The sequence below is a fragment of the Pongo pygmaeus genome, chromosome 1, assembly GCF_028885625.2.
Source record: "Pongo pygmaeus isolate AG05252 chromosome 1, NHGRI_mPonPyg2-v2.0_pri, whole genome shotgun sequence".
Lineage (NCBI taxonomy): Eukaryota > Metazoa > Chordata > Mammalia > Primates > Hominidae > Pongo > Pongo pygmaeus.
In genome coordinates this window covers 967,104-982,836 of record NC_072373.2, presented here as the reverse complement: position 1 = coordinate 982,836, position 15,733 = coordinate 967,104, and the positions used below count along the sequence as shown (strand labels likewise).

General features: G+C 38.6%; 2 protein-coding genes and 1 pseudogene across 4 annotated transcripts in view; all 3 read left to right on the top strand.

The window, feature by feature from the left end:
* LOC129033190 (olfactory receptor 2L13) overlaps positions 1-15,733 on the top strand; it is a 161,339-nt gene that overhangs the window by 21,687 nt on the left and 123,919 nt on the right. The window lies entirely within an intron of this gene.
* LOC129033202 (olfactory receptor 2L3-like) overlaps positions 1-15,733 on the top strand; it is a 76,330-nt gene that overhangs the window by 21,746 nt on the left and 38,851 nt on the right. The gene's annotated exons all lie outside the window — the stretch shown is intronic.
* On the top strand, positions 11,777-12,711 carry LOC129013922 (olfactory receptor 2L3-like; annotated as a pseudogene).

The window sequence follows — 15,733 nt, the reverse complement described above, 5'->3', positions numbered from 1 at the left end:
GATGATTTCCAGTTCATCCATGTCCCTACAAAGGACATGAACTCATCGTTTTTTATGGTTGCATAGTATTCCATGGTGTATATGTGCCACATTTTCTTAATCCAGTCTCTCATTGTTGGACATTTGGGTTGGTTCCAAGTCTTTGCTATTGTGAATAATGCCGCAATAAACATACGTGTGCATGTGTCTTTATAGCAGCATGATTTATAGTCCTCTGGGTATATACCCAGTAATGGGATGGCTGGGTCAAATGGTATTTCTAGTTCAAGATCCCTGAGGAATCGCCACACTGACTTCCACAATGGTTGAACTAGTTTACAGTCCCACCAACAGTGTAAAAGTGTTCCTATTTCTCCACATCCTCTCCAGCACCTGTTGTTTCCTGACTTTTTAATGATTGCCATTCTAACTGGTGTGAGATGGTATCTCATTGTGGTTTTGATTTGCATTTCTCTGATGGCCAGTGATGGTGAGCATTTTTTCATGTGTTTTTTGGCTGCATAAATGTCTTCTTTTGAGAAGTGTCTGCTCATGTCCTTCCCCCACTTTTTGATGGGGTTGTTTGTTTTTTTCTTGTAAATTTGTCTGAGTTCATTGTAGATTCTGGATATTAGCCCTTTGTCAGATGAGTAGGTTGTGAAAATTTTCTCCCATTTTGTAGGTTGCCTATTCACTCTGACGGTAGTTTCTTTTGCTGTGCGGAAGCTCTTGAGATTAATTAGATCCCATTTGTCAATTTTGGCTTTTGTTGCCATTGCTTTTGGTGTTTTAGACATGAAGTCCTTGCCCATGCCTATGTCCTGAACGGTATTGCCTAGGTTTTCTTCTAGGGTTTTTATGGTTTTAGGTCTAACGTTTAAGTCTTTAATCCATCTTGAATTAATTTTTGTATAAGGTGTAAGGAAGGGATCCAGTTTCAGCTTTCTACATGTGGCTAGCCAGTTTTCCCAGCACCATTTATTAAATAGGGAATCCTTTCCCCATTGCTTGTTTTTCTCAGGTTTGTCAAAGATCAGATACTTGTAGATATGTGGCGTTATTTCTGAGGGCTCTGTTCTGTTCCATTGATCTATATCTCTGTTTTGGTACCAGTACCATGCTGTTTTGGTTACTGTAGCCTTGTAGTATAGTTTGAAGTTAGGTAGCATGATGCCTCTAGCTTTCTTCTTTTGGCTTAGGATTGACTTGGCGATGCGGGCTCTTTTTTGGTTCCATATGAACTTTAAAGTAGTTTTTTCCAATTCTGTGAAGAAAGTCATTGGTAGCTTAATGGGGATGGCATTGAATCTGTAAATTACCTTGGGCAGTATGGCCATTTTCATGATATTGATTCTTCCTACCCATGAGCATGGAATGTTCTTCCATTTGTTTGTATCCTCTTTTATTTTGTTGAGCAGCGGTTTGTAGTTCTCCTTGAAGAGGTCCTTCACATCCCTTGTAAGTTGGATTCCTAGGTATTTTATTCTCTTTGAAGCAATTGTGAATGGGAGTTCACTCATGATTTGGCTCTCTGTTTGTCTGTTATTGGTGTATAAAAATGCTTGTGATTTTTGTACATTGATTTTGTATCCTGAGACTTTGCTGAAGTTGCTTATCAGCTTAAGGAGACTTTGGGCTGAGATGATGGGGTTTTCTAGATATACAATCATGTCATCTGCAAACAGGGACAATTTGACTTCCTCTTTTCCTAATTGAATACCCATTATTTCCTTCTCCTGTCTAATTGCCCTGGCCAGAACTTCCAACACTATGTTGAATAGGAATGGTGAGAGAGGGTATCCCTGTCTTGTGCCAGTTTTCAAAGAGAATGCTTCCAGTTTTTGCCCATTCAGTATGATATTGGCTGTGAATTTGTCATAGATAGCTCTTATTATTTTGAGATACGTCCCATCAATACCTAATTGATTGAGAGTTTTTAGCATGAAGGGTTGTTGAATTTTGTCAAAGGCCTTTTCTGCATCTATTGAGATAATCTTGTGGTTTTTGTCTTTGGTTCTGTTTGTATGCTGGATTACATTTATTGATTTGAGTATATTGAACCAGCCTTGCATCCCAGGGTTGAAGCCCACTTGATTATGGTGGATAAGCATTTTGATGTGCTGCTGGATTCGGTTTGCCAGTATTTTATTGAGGATTTTTGCATCAATGTTCATCAAGGATATTGGTCTAAAATTCTCTTTTTTGGTTGTGTCTCTGCCCAGCTTTGGTATCAGGATGATGCTGGCCTCATAAAATGAGTTAGGGAGGATTCCCTCTTTTTCTATTGATTGGAATAGTTTCAGTAGGAACGGTACCAGTTCCTCCTTGTACATCTGGTAGAATTCGGCTGTGAATCCATCTGGTCCTGGACTCTTTTTGGTTGGTAAGCTATTGATTATTGCCACAGTTTCAGCTCCTGTTATTGGTCTATTGAGAGATTCAACTTCTTCCTGATTTAGTCTTGGGAGGGTGTATTTGTCGAGGAATTTAGCCATTTCTTCTAGATTTTCTAGTTTATTTGCGTAGAGGTGTTTGTAGTAAGACTAGAATAGTTCAATGGAACCATCCTGCTTTTGGAAGAATACCTTTTGGGACAAGACATTTTTATTTATTTTTTTTTTAGTATACTTTAAGTTCTAGGGTACATGTGCACAATGTGCAGGTTTGTTATATAGGTATACATGTGCCATGTTGGTTTGCTGCACCCATCAACTCATCATTTACATTAGATATTTCTCCTAGTGCTATCCTTCCCCCAGCCCCCCACCCCCCAACAGGCCCAGGTGAGTGATGTTCCCCACCCTGCATCCAAGTGTTCTCATTGTTCAATTCCCACCTATGAGTGAGAACATGTGGTGTTTGGTTTTCTGTCCTTGTGATAGTTTGCTGAGAATGATGGTTTCTGGCTCTATCCATGTCCCTGCAAAGGACATGAATTCATCCTTTTTTATGGCTGCATAGTATTCCATGGTGTATATGTGCCACATTTTCTTAATCCAGTCTATCATTGATGGACATTTAGGTTCTTTCCAAGTCTTTGCTATTGTGAATGGTGCTGCAATAAGCATATGTGTGCATGTGTCTTTATAGTAGCATGATTTATAATCCTTTGGGTATAGGCACAGTAATGGGATGCCTGGGTCAAATGGTATTTCTAGTTCTAGATCCCTGAGGAATTGCCACACTGACTTCCACAATGGTTGAACTAGTTTACAGTCACACCAACAGTGTAAAAGTGTTCCTGTTTCTCCACATCCTCTCCAGCATCTGTTGTTTCCTGACTTTTTAATGATTACCATTCTAACTGGCATGAGATGGTATCTCATTGTGATTTTGATTTGCATTCCTCTGATTACCAGTGATGATGAGCATTTTTTCCTGTGTCTTTTGGCTGCATAAATGTCTTCTTTTGAGAAGTGTCTGTTCATATCCTTTGCCCATTTTTTAATGGGGTTGTTTTTTTCTTGTAAATTTGTTTAAGTTCTTCATAGATTCTGGATATGAGCCCTTTGTCAGGTGGGTAGATTGCAAAATTTTTCTCCCATTCTGTAGGTTGGCTGTTCACTCTGATGGTAGTTTCTTTTGCTGTGCAGAAGCTCTTTAGTTTAATTAGATCCCATTTGTCAATTTTGGCTTTTGTTGCCATTGCTTTTGGTGTTTTTGTCATGAAGTCTTCATGGGACAAGGCATTTTTATAACACACTTTCCCCTGTGTAATTACTAGCTCTTCTTGACACATTGGTTATTAACAAAGTGTAGGCTAGCAGGATTGGATGCTTTCCCAAGAAAGAGATAATTACTTTATAAATGCTATCTCATTTAACAATAGTTTAATGCAGACCTAACTTTCAAATTAGTCATATCCTGATGTTAGTAGTATATTAGCAAAACAGGCCATTTTCTGCCAGGATTAAATATCTCCAGATTTGAAAATCATCTGCATGAAATGTGGAAAGTATTTGGTAATCTTTTTTCTCCTAAATGTGATCCAGTTGGCATTTTCAGAGCCTGAAGCTAAGGGCTTTATTCAGGTGCCTTGCATTTTATACCAGCAGCAGAAGCACTGATGAGATCTACATGGTGATCGGGGGGCCCGAGCCATGGAATACTAGGAACCTTCTACATGGCGGCTGCTCCTGATGCAGGGTAGTGCTAAGATTCTGAGACTAAGTGCATACAATATGGGATGGTGTTCTCTGGAGCTTTTGGAGTAATTCCACCAGGTTTTTCACTTCCCAGCCAGCTCCTATGTAGAGCTATACTTCAGTCAGTTACTGAATGCTTATGTTTTGGTCATGTACTACAGCATTGTAATAATCTGCCAGAATTAAGAAAACCTTTGTTGCCAGGGAGGACGTTTTATTTATTTCCAAAATTATTTCCATAATTTTAAGGATTTCCTCAAAATTAATAGCATTTTGTAAACAAAGTATCTGGATCTCCCCTAATAATTTAATAACTATTCCATTTTATTGTCTCTCATATACATTTTATAAAATTTGTAAAACATGACATTTGCCTGTCAATTAACATGGTCTCTGAGATCACCCTCGCTTTCATATTGTTTTCCGTGGCAACAATGTAATAGTTTTGTAATAGTTTTTCTTGTTATACATTACAAAGAATCTTGGGGAAAAAAACCCACAACTTGTGTGTATATAGGATTTTTCCCCACTTTCTTTTGGGTTACTTCTTAGAATGCAACTTGGATCATGTATCATGTATCAATAGTACCAAGGGACAAGACTAACTCTACAGTTTTCATCCTATATTGTCAACCTGATTTTATAAAGATTTTTTATTTTTACTCTAAAATTAATATTCACTATATTCCAACTGGCAAAGCATGTTATAAAGAAACACATAAATTTCTAGGTGAGTCACTAGGAGATATACAAAGGGATGTAAAACTTGTAGAAGAGTTACTCACGTAACTATATTTATTCAGATCCATTGCAGCCCCAGATCCCAGGCTCTGGTGTAAGAGCTATTTTATCACCCTGGTACGTGGAGCTATTTTATCACCGAAGAATCTTTATGGCTTCATGCATGCAGGAGGAGACAGGTCAGCTGGCCCTTTCTGAAACAACCATTGTTCCTATGTATTTAACTCGAAGTAATCAATATTCCAATTTGGTGTTTGGGAGATGGCATGTCCTTCACTCCTTTACTGATAAATGACTATATAGATATAGTAATTTTCAGGCAAGAAATTTGGCACCTTTAAAGAGACTGTTGATTTTACCAGGTAAACAAATATAAACATATATTTATTTCTTTTTTTTTTTTTTTTTTTATTTTTTTTATTTTTTTATTTTTTTATTTTTTATTTTTATTTTTTTTTTAAATTTATGAAGTATTTATTGATGATTCTTGGGTGTTTCTCGGAGAGGGGGATATGGGAGGGTCATAGGATAATAGTGGAGAGAAGGTCAGGAGATAAACACATGAACAAAGGTCTCTGGTTTTCCTAGGCAGAGGACCCTGCGGCCTTCTGCAGTGTTTGTGCCCCTGGGTACTGGAGATTAGGGAGTGGTGATGACTCTTAAAGAGCATGCTGCCTTCAAGCATCTGTTTAACAAAGTACATCTTGCACCGCCCTTAATCCATTTAACCCTGAGTTGACACAGCATATGTTTCAGAGAGCATGGGGCTGGGGGAAAGGCCATAGATCAACAGCATCCCAAGGCAGAGGAATTTCTCCTAGTCAGAACAAAATGGAATCTCCTATGCCTACCCCTTTCTACACAGACACAGCAACAATCTGATCTCTCCTTCCTTTCCCCACACTTCCCCCCCCCTTCCTTTCAACAAAACCGCCATCGTCCTCATGGCCGGCTCCCGATGGTCGCTGTCTCTTCGGAGCTGTTGGGTACACCTCCCAGACAGGGCGGCCGGGCAGAGGCGCTCCTCGCTTCCCAGACGGGGCCGCCCGGGCAGAGGCGCTCCTCACTTCCCAGACGGGGCCGCCCGGGCAGAGGCGCTCCTCTCCTCCCAGACGGCGCGGCCGGGCAGAGGCGCTCCTCGCTTCCCAGACGGGGCCGCCCGGGCAGACATATATTTATTTCTATATCAACTTATTTATAAATATATACACATGCGATCTCCAAAGATAAAAAATTAAATCCAAAAATTAACTGTGATACAATAGTTTCACATACCTGGAGACTGTTTTTTTACTTTGCTTTTTTTTAGTCTGAATCTTTTCTTTTCTTCAAATAAGGAGCAGAAGAATGTAGAGCAGACACTATTAGGGAGCAGCAGCCATCGAGATCCAGGTTGGCAGGTCCCTGCAGTAGTTTGGAAGTAGTGGCACCCAGGGATTGTGGAAGAAAGGCTGGTTGAGGCATTTATCCTGAGCCTGTAGGTTGTGCTCTCGAGTATCTAACAGAACTCAGCCAATTTGTTATAGTTTAAACCTGTTTTAGTCCCATAAACATTGACATAATTTGATGATAGGGTAATTTCATGAATATTCTACTTCCATATTATCTTTCAGACACATTAAGTGAATTGGTTTAACCCTCATCTGGATAAAGTAAAATGAGTATAACTTCTTGTATAAGGTGTAAGAAAGGGGTCCAGTTTCGGTTTTCTGCATATGGCTAGACTTAAACTTCCATGCTATAATAGTGGGAGACTTTAACACCCCACTGTCAATATTACACAGATCAGTGAGACTGAAAATTTACAAGGATATTCAGGTCTGGAACTCAGCTCTGGACCAAGCGGACTGAATAGACATCTACAGAACTCTCCACCCCAAATCAACGGAATGTACATTCTTTTCAGCAACACATAACCCTTATTCTAAAATTGACCACATAATTGGAAGTCAAACACTCCTCAGCAAATGCAAAAGGGCAGAAATAATAGCAAACAGTCTCTGAGACCACAGTGCAATCAAGTTAGAACTCAGGGTTAAGGGACTCACTCAAAACTGTACAACTACATGGAAACTGAACAACCTGCTCCTAAATGAATACTGGGTAAACAACGAAATTAAGGCTTAAATAAATAAGTTGTTTGAAACCAGTGAGAAGAAAGACATAACATATCAGAAGATCTGGGACACAGCTAAAGCAGTGTTTAGAGGAAAATTGATAGCACTAAATGCCCACATTAGAAAAGGGGAAAAATCTAAAATTGACACACTAACATCACAATTAAAAGAAATAGAGAAGCAAGAGCAAACAAATTCAAATGACAGCAGAAGACAAGAAATAACCAAGATCAGAGTTTAACTGAAAGAGATGGAGACATGAAAAACCCTTCAAAAAAATTGGTAAATCCAGGAGCTGGTTTTTTGAAAAGATTAACGAAATAGACAACTAGCAGACAAATGAAGAAAAGAGAGAAGAATCAAATAGACACAATAAACAATGATAAAGGGGATATCACCACTGATCCCACAGAAATACAAACTCCCATCAGAGAATACTATAAACATCTCTATGCAAATAAACTAGAAAACCCGGAAGAAATGGATAAATTCCTGGACACATACACTCTCTCAAGACTAAACCAGGAAGAAGTCGAATCCCTAAATAGACCAATAACAAGTTCTGAAATTGAGGCAGTAATTAATAGCCTACAAAAAAAAAAAAAACCAAAACCCAGGACCAGACAGATTCACAGCCAAATTCAACCAGAGGTACAAAGAAGAGTTGGTACTATTCATTCTGAAACTATTCCAAACAATAGAAAAAGAGGAACTCCTCCTTAACTCATTTTATGAGGCAAGCATCATCCTGATTCCAAAACTTGGCAGAGACACAACAAAAAAACAAAATTTCAGGCCAATATCCCCAATGAATATTGATGTGAAAATCCTCAATAAAATACTGGAAAACTGAATCCAGCAGTACATCAAAAAGCTTATCCACCACGATCAAGTTGGCTTCATCCCTGGTATGCATGGTTGGTTCAACATATGCAAATAAATAAATGGAATCCGTCAAATAAACAGAATCAATGAAAAAAACCACATGATTATCTCAATAGATGCAGGAAAGGCTTTCAATAAAATTCAACACCCCTTCATGCTAAAAACACTCGATAAATTAGGTATTGATGGAATATATCTCAAATTAATAAAAGCTATTTATGACAAACACATACCCAATGTCACACTGAATGGGCAAAATCTGGAAGCATCCCCTTTGAAAACCATAACAAGACAAAAAATGCCCTCTCTCACCACTCCTGGGCAACATAGTATTGGAAGTTCTGGCCAGGGCAATTAGGCAAGAGAAAGAAATAAAGGATATTCAAATAGGAAGGGAGAAAGTCCAATTGCCTCTGTTTGCAGATGACATAATTGTATACTTAGAAATCCCCATCATCTCCACCCAAAAACTCCTTAAGCTGATAAGCAACTTCAGCAAAGCCTCAGGATACAAAATCAATGTGCAAAAATCACTAGCATTCTTATACATCAATAATAGACAAACAGAGAGCCAAATCATGAGTGAACTCCCATTCACAATTGCTACAAAGAAAATAAAATACCTAGGAATACAACTTACAGCAATGTGCAGGGCCTGTTAAAGGAGAACTACAAAAAGTGGGCGAAGGATATGAACAGACACTTCTCAAAAGAAGACATTTATGCAGCCAAAAGACACATGAAAAAATGCCCATCATCACCGGCCATCAGAAAAATGCAAATCAAAACCACAATGACATACCATCTCACACCAGTTAGAATGGCGATCATTCAAAAGTCAGGAAACAACAGGTGCTGGAGAGGATGTGGAGAAATAGGAATACCTTTACACTGTTGGTGGGACTGTAGACTAGTTCAACCATTGTGGAAGACAGTGTGGTGATTCCTAGAACTAGAACTAGAAATACCATTTGACCCAGCCATCCCATTACTGGGTATATACCCAAAGGATTATAAATCATGCTGCTATAAAGACACATGCTCACATATGTTTATTGCGGCACTATTCACAATAGCAAAGACTTGGAACCAACCCAAATGTCCAACAATGATAGACTGGATTAAGACAATGTGGCACATATACACCATGGAATACTATGCAGCCATAAAAAATGATGAGTTCATGTCCTTTGTAGGGACATGGATGAAGCTGGAAACCATCATTCTCAGCAAACTATCGCAAGGTCAAAAAACCAAACACCACATGTTCTCACCCATAGGTCAGAGTTGAACAATGAGAACACATGGACACAGGAAGGGGAACATCACACACCAGGACTGGTTGTTGGGTGGGGCGACAGGGGCAGGATAGCATTAGGAGATATACCTAATATTAAATGACGAGTTAATGGGTGTAGCACACCAACATGGGACATGTATACGTATGTAACTAACCTGCACGTTGTGCACATGTACCCTAAAACTTAAAGTATAATAAAAAAAAGAGAACTACAAACTACTGCTCAAGGAAATAAGACAGGACACAAACAAATAGAAAAAAATTCCATGCTCATGGATATGAAGAAGCAATATCATAAAAATAACCACACTGCTCAAAGTAATTTATAGATTCAATGCTATTCCCATGAAGCTACCATTGACTTTCTTCACAGAATTAGAAAAAACTACTTTAAATTTCATATGGAACCAAAAAAGAGCCCGTATAGCCAAGACATCCCTAAGCAAAAAGAAAAAAGCTGGAGGCATCATGCTACCTGAATTCAAACTATGCTGAAAGGCTACAGTAACCAAAACAGCATGGTACTGGTGCCAAAACAAATATATATACCAATAGAACAGAACAGAGGCCTCAGAGTAACACCACACATCTACAACCATCTGATCTTTGACAAACATTACCAGAGCAAGCAATGGGAAAAGGATTCACTACTTAATAAATGATGCTGGGAAAACTGGCTAGCCATATGGAGAAAACTGAAACTGGACTCCTTCCTTACACTTCATAGAAAAATTATCTCAAGATGGATTAAAAGCTTAAATGTAAGACTTAAAACCGGTAAAACCCTAGAAGAAAACCTAGGCAATACCATTTAGGACGTGCGAATGGGCAAAGACTTCATGACTAAAACTCCAAAAGCAATGGCAACAAAAGCCAAAATAGACAAATGGGATCTAATTAAACTAAAGAGCTTCTGCACAGCAAAAGAAACTATCATCAGAGTGAACACACAACCAAGAGAATGGGAGAAAATTTTTGCAAAGTATCCACCTGCCAAAGGTCTAATGTCCAGAATCTGCAAGGAACTTAAACAAATTTACAAGAAAGAAGCAAACAACCTCATCAAAAGGTGGGTGAAGTATATGAATAGACACGTCTCAAAAGAAGATATTTATGTGGCCAACAAACATTTGAAAAAAAGCTCATTATCACTAGTCATTAGAGAAATGCAAATCAAAACCACAATAAGATATCTTCTCATGTCAGTTAGAATGGTGATCATTAAAATGTCGGGAAACAACAGATGCTGGTGAGCAAGTGGAGAAATAGGAAAGCTTTTACACTATTAGTGGGAGTGTAAATTGGTTCAACCATTGTGGGAGACAGTGTGGCAACTGCTCAAGGATTTAGAACCAGAAATACCATTTGCTCTAGCAATCCCATTCCTGGGTATATACCCAAAGGATTATAAATCACTCTAGTATAAGGACACAGACACACGTATTTTTTATTTTATTTTATTATTATTATACTTTAAGTTTTAGGGTACATGTGCACAATGTGCAGGTTAGTTACATATGTATACATGTACCATGCTGGTGTGCTGCACCCATTAACTCGTCATTTAGCATTAGGTATATCTCCTAATGCTATCCCTCCCCCCTCCCCCCACCCCACAACAGTCCCCAGAGTGCCATGTTCCCCTTCCTGTGTCCATGTGTTCTCATTGTTCAATTCCCATCTATGAGCAAGAACATGCGGTGTTTGGTTTTTTGTCCTTGCGAAAGTTAACAAGAATTCCCAGGAATTGAACTCAGCTCTGCACCAAGCAGACCTAATAGACATCTACAGAACTCTCCACCCCAAATCAACAGAATATGCATTTTTTTCAGCACGACACACGTATGTTTCTAGCAGCACTATTTACAATAGCTAAGGCTGGGAACCAACCCAAATGCCCATCAATGATAGACTGGATAAAGAAAATGTGGCACATAGACATCATGGAATACTCTGCAGCCATGAAAAAGAACGATTTCATATCCTTTGCAGGGACATGGATGAAGCTGGAAACCAACATTCTCTAGCCAACTAACACAGGAACAGAAAACTAAACATCTCACTCATAAGTGGGAGTTGAACAGTGAGAACACATCGACACAGGGAGGGGAACATCACACACCAGAGCCTTTGAAGGGGGGCCAAGAGGAGGGATAGCATTAGGACAAATATCTAATGCACGCGGGGCTTGAAACCTAGATGATGGACTGATGGATTCAACAAACCACCATGGTACATGTATACCTACATAACAAACCTGCACATTCAGCACATGTATCCCAGAACTTAAAGTATATAAAAAAAAAACGTTATTTTGAGAGAGAGAAAAAAGAGACCACATTTACATAATGTTTACTAAGGTGTATTTTTATAATTGTTCTATTTTATTATTATTTTTGTTAATCTCTTACTTGCCTAACTTATAAACTGAATGTTATCATAAGTATATATGGATCCAAAGAAATAGTGGAAATAGTGTATATGAGACTCAGTATTATCCTCAGTTTCAGGCATTCTCTGGGGGTCTTGGAATGCATCCCCTGTGGATAAGGAGGAACTAATTCACTTATCCTTCTGCCGACCAGCAGGTAGGATTGTAGGAATGCCCCATGGAAAAATACAATCAAACATCAACTGATTTCATCTTATTGGGGATCTTCCCACCATCCACAACTGGCTTTCTCCTCTTCATTCTCCTTGTTCTCATTTTGTTATTGCCTCTAATTGGCAATCAGTCCATGATCCTTCTCATCTTCTTGGACACACATCTCCACACGCCCATGTATTTCTTACTTAGTCAGCTCTACCTCATTGACCTAAATTACATCTCCACTATTGTCCCCAGATGTTTTCTGATTTTCTGTTTGGAAACAAGTCTATTTCCTTCACTGGGTGTGGAATTCAGAGTTTCTTCTTTGTGACTTTAGCAGGTGCAGAAGTGCTGCCACTGACATCAATGGCCTGTGATCATTATGTGGCTGTTTGCTTTCCTCTCCACTATCCCATCCATATGAGCAAAATAGTATGTGCTGATGATAATAGGATCTTGGATAATGGGCTCTATCGACACTTGTGCTCACATTTAATATATGCCCCATATCCCTGTTGCTCAGCCAGGGCTGTGATGTCCCAGCCATGGTGACTCTGGCCTTCATGGACACTTGGGTCTATGAGTGCACAGTGTTTTTGAGCACAACCCTCTTTCTCATGTTTACCTTTATTGGTATTGCATGTTCCTATGTCCAGGTTCTCCTTACTGTCTACCACATTAAATCTGCAGAAGGGAGGAAGAAGACCTGTTCGACCTGTAGCACCCACCTCACTGTAGTAATTTTCTACTATGCAATGTTTGCTTATACTATCTATATCCAAGATACCTGCAATCTCCAACAGAGTACAAGGTTCTGGCTGTCTTCTACACCATCCTCACCTCAATGCTCAACCCCATCATCTATAGCCTGAGAAACAGGGAGGTGATGGGGCCCTGACACAAGTGAGTCAGAGAATCTTCCCTGTGAAAATGAAGACAGACTTTCTGCCTTAGAGTCCAAGCACTAGCTTCACATCAACTTAGCAGTGTACAGCAGTTATGAAAAATAATATTCCATGCCAGGAGTGTGGAACAAAAATTACTCTAGAAAATTTTTTAAAATTGAGTCTTGACATTATAATTGCATATTCTAAGACATCTATGTTGTTTTGTTTTTGTTTCTTTTTATCAAAATATAGATCATTTATTTTCCACTAAATTATGGGCAGTAGGGTTTCATTAAAATTAAAATAATAAATGTTCAAACTAATCATAGCATTCAGCATAATAGTTATATGTCATTCATCTCTCATTATTATTAAGACAAAAGAATAATAAATTATTTAAGATTACTGATTCTAATTGAATATAAGATAGTATTGTATTTTCTCTCAACTGGTGGGTATAGCTTATTCTTTTTCCTAAAGTAATGATTTATTAATAAATTTACCTCAGGATAAATAATTATTTTTGGGGATAAGCCAATTTGTCTTTAGAAAAACAAGAGTTTCTTTACAAGAGATTCTATAGAAGTTACAGTCTACTGAGTGTGGAGTAGATTATTTGAGCCATTCCCCAGTCACATCACAACACACTCAATTTCTGCCCCCTTGGTTGCCACTGGTATTCTCATACGAGACATTCTGCCTGGACAATTTTATTTCTACTTATTTTTCTCATAAATCAACACATCTGTACAGCTTGGGTTGGGGTCAAATTCTCTGCTCCACTATTTTTATACCTGCTTAGGCATGTGCCTAAAAGCATCAACATTATTTCCATAAAGGTTATACTGTATTATATATTGAAAATTTGCTAAGAGAATGTGTTTTAAGTCCTTTTACTATAAAGATTGAAACTATGGAAAGTGCTGTATAATTTGAGTGTAGTAATCATTTCAACATGTAGTTGGGTGTCAAACATCATATTGTACATTTTAATAACATAAAATATGTGGCACATCTTTAATGAAATCAATAATCAACCTAGACTGGCTTGAAATGTTCCTAGAACTATCTAATTAAAACATATTTTGATGATGTCATTTTCCTTAGTAGGGTATGTTATTCTTTCCACTAACTAATTCACTCCTACATTGGCAGGATCACCCTGTACCTGGAACTTTATGTTCTCTTCATCTTAAGTTGAATGCAGTTTTCTGAACAAGTTTTGAAAAGTCAGTCCTTTATTACATTAAGTATACAATTGGTTTTACCTTTAATGCATTATTCTCTATCCTCACAAGTTTCTTTCACTGCGTGAATCCTCATTTCTCCCTTTTTTCAAGGTAAACATCAGGTATCATCTACATGAGGAAGCATGTTGAATGTGCTTGTTCAACTTTATATTCTACTCTCTTACATCCTACTGTTTCTAATAATAACATGTGTCATCACGATGTATTGTAATAATCTCTTTTCTCTATGGCTCCACAGACTATTATCTGTTACCATCAGTGGCTTGGTCTTTTCCTCTTCACATGCCCAGATGATGCTCTTGAGTACCTGTTCTACGTTCAAATTATTCATACCTCAAAGCATGTTGACGTATTCTTAGCCCATTGCATTTTCACATAATAATTAGAATCAACCAGCAAAATGTCTATAGGAAAAAAGTTTTGTGTCTCAGTGTGAATTCTTACCATCTAGAGCACGATTTGTGGGAAAATGAAATCTTTTCTATATTAAATCTCTTGATTCGTTAATGAAACATATTTTACTACATATATGTCTACTTATGAAAAGCAGAAACACATCCATATCTAGGCAATAGTCATGGGAATGATTCCTGTAGATTTTTTTTTTAGACACCGTGTTACTGTGTTGCCAAGGCTGGTCTCAAACCACAGTGCAAGTCATGCTAAAACTATTCTCTTAAAGTGAATAAAACTAAATTGCTGGGTTTTTAACCAAAAGCATAAAATTTTAGTAGAAGCATACACTAAGTATGAACCAGCTTGCCCGATAGCCTACTTCCGTATGACTGCTTACTGCTTAAAAGTGACGTAGCCCCTGTCCAGGGTCCTAACTACCCTTAATTGTTTCTTCAGATATCATCTTTAATTTTAGGAAACCTCAAGTTTTCTATTTGAAATGTTTTCCGGATCCTGAATTCTAGTGGATCCACTGATGCAGGGGGTCTGTGGAGCTTGTCTGAGAAGCTGACTCAGTGCAGGATGCAGCATCTTCATCTCACTGTCTAGTGACTCCACCACTCACTTCTCGACCAATCAACAGTCCCCACACTTCAGCTCATCACCCGTCCAGACCCCTTAAAAACGTCATCTCCTAGTCTCTCCTGAAGGCTGATTTGAGGCTTCCTTTCTCTTCTTTCTTCTGAGAGATGAAGCCAGCTGGACTTCCTGGGTCGGGTGGGGACTTAGGGAACTTTTCTGTCTTATAAGAGGATTATAAATGTACCAATCAGCACTCTGTAAAAATGCACCAATCTTGCTGCTGCTCAGTCTTTGGGTCCGCACCACCTTTAAGAGCTGTAACAATCACCGCGAGGGTCCCAAGTCAGCGAGACTACGATCCCACCGGAAGGAACAAACTCTGGACATACTTCAGCTGACCTATGATTATTAAACTCTTTCTCTGCTGCAACTCCCGCTATTTTGATGTTTTGGTCTGCTACCACTCAATGGGCAATTGAACTCCGTGGGCGTGTAACAATCCTCCTCCCTCGGTCTCCCCATAGGTGGAATTACAGGCCTGTGCCACCGTGCCCTGCTCTTTAACAAAAGATTTGGCATAATGGTTATCACTTGAATCTTGGATCTTTGGGACATTTGTATTTGGGCTTCTTTTTAAGTAAATGTAATTAGGCATTTCATATACCTGTGAAGGACATGAAACAACTATGTTGTTTAATGAATAATTCAAATGGACTGAACACAGACATTTAAAAATTTAAAATAAACAGGTCACTTTTATTTACGTTCCTTGCTCTCATTTCTTCCTTCAGTATAAACCAAGTTGTGGCTACTCTATGCTTAGTGGTTTCTACTGAGGAAGTGTGAAATGCTCAATTCCTA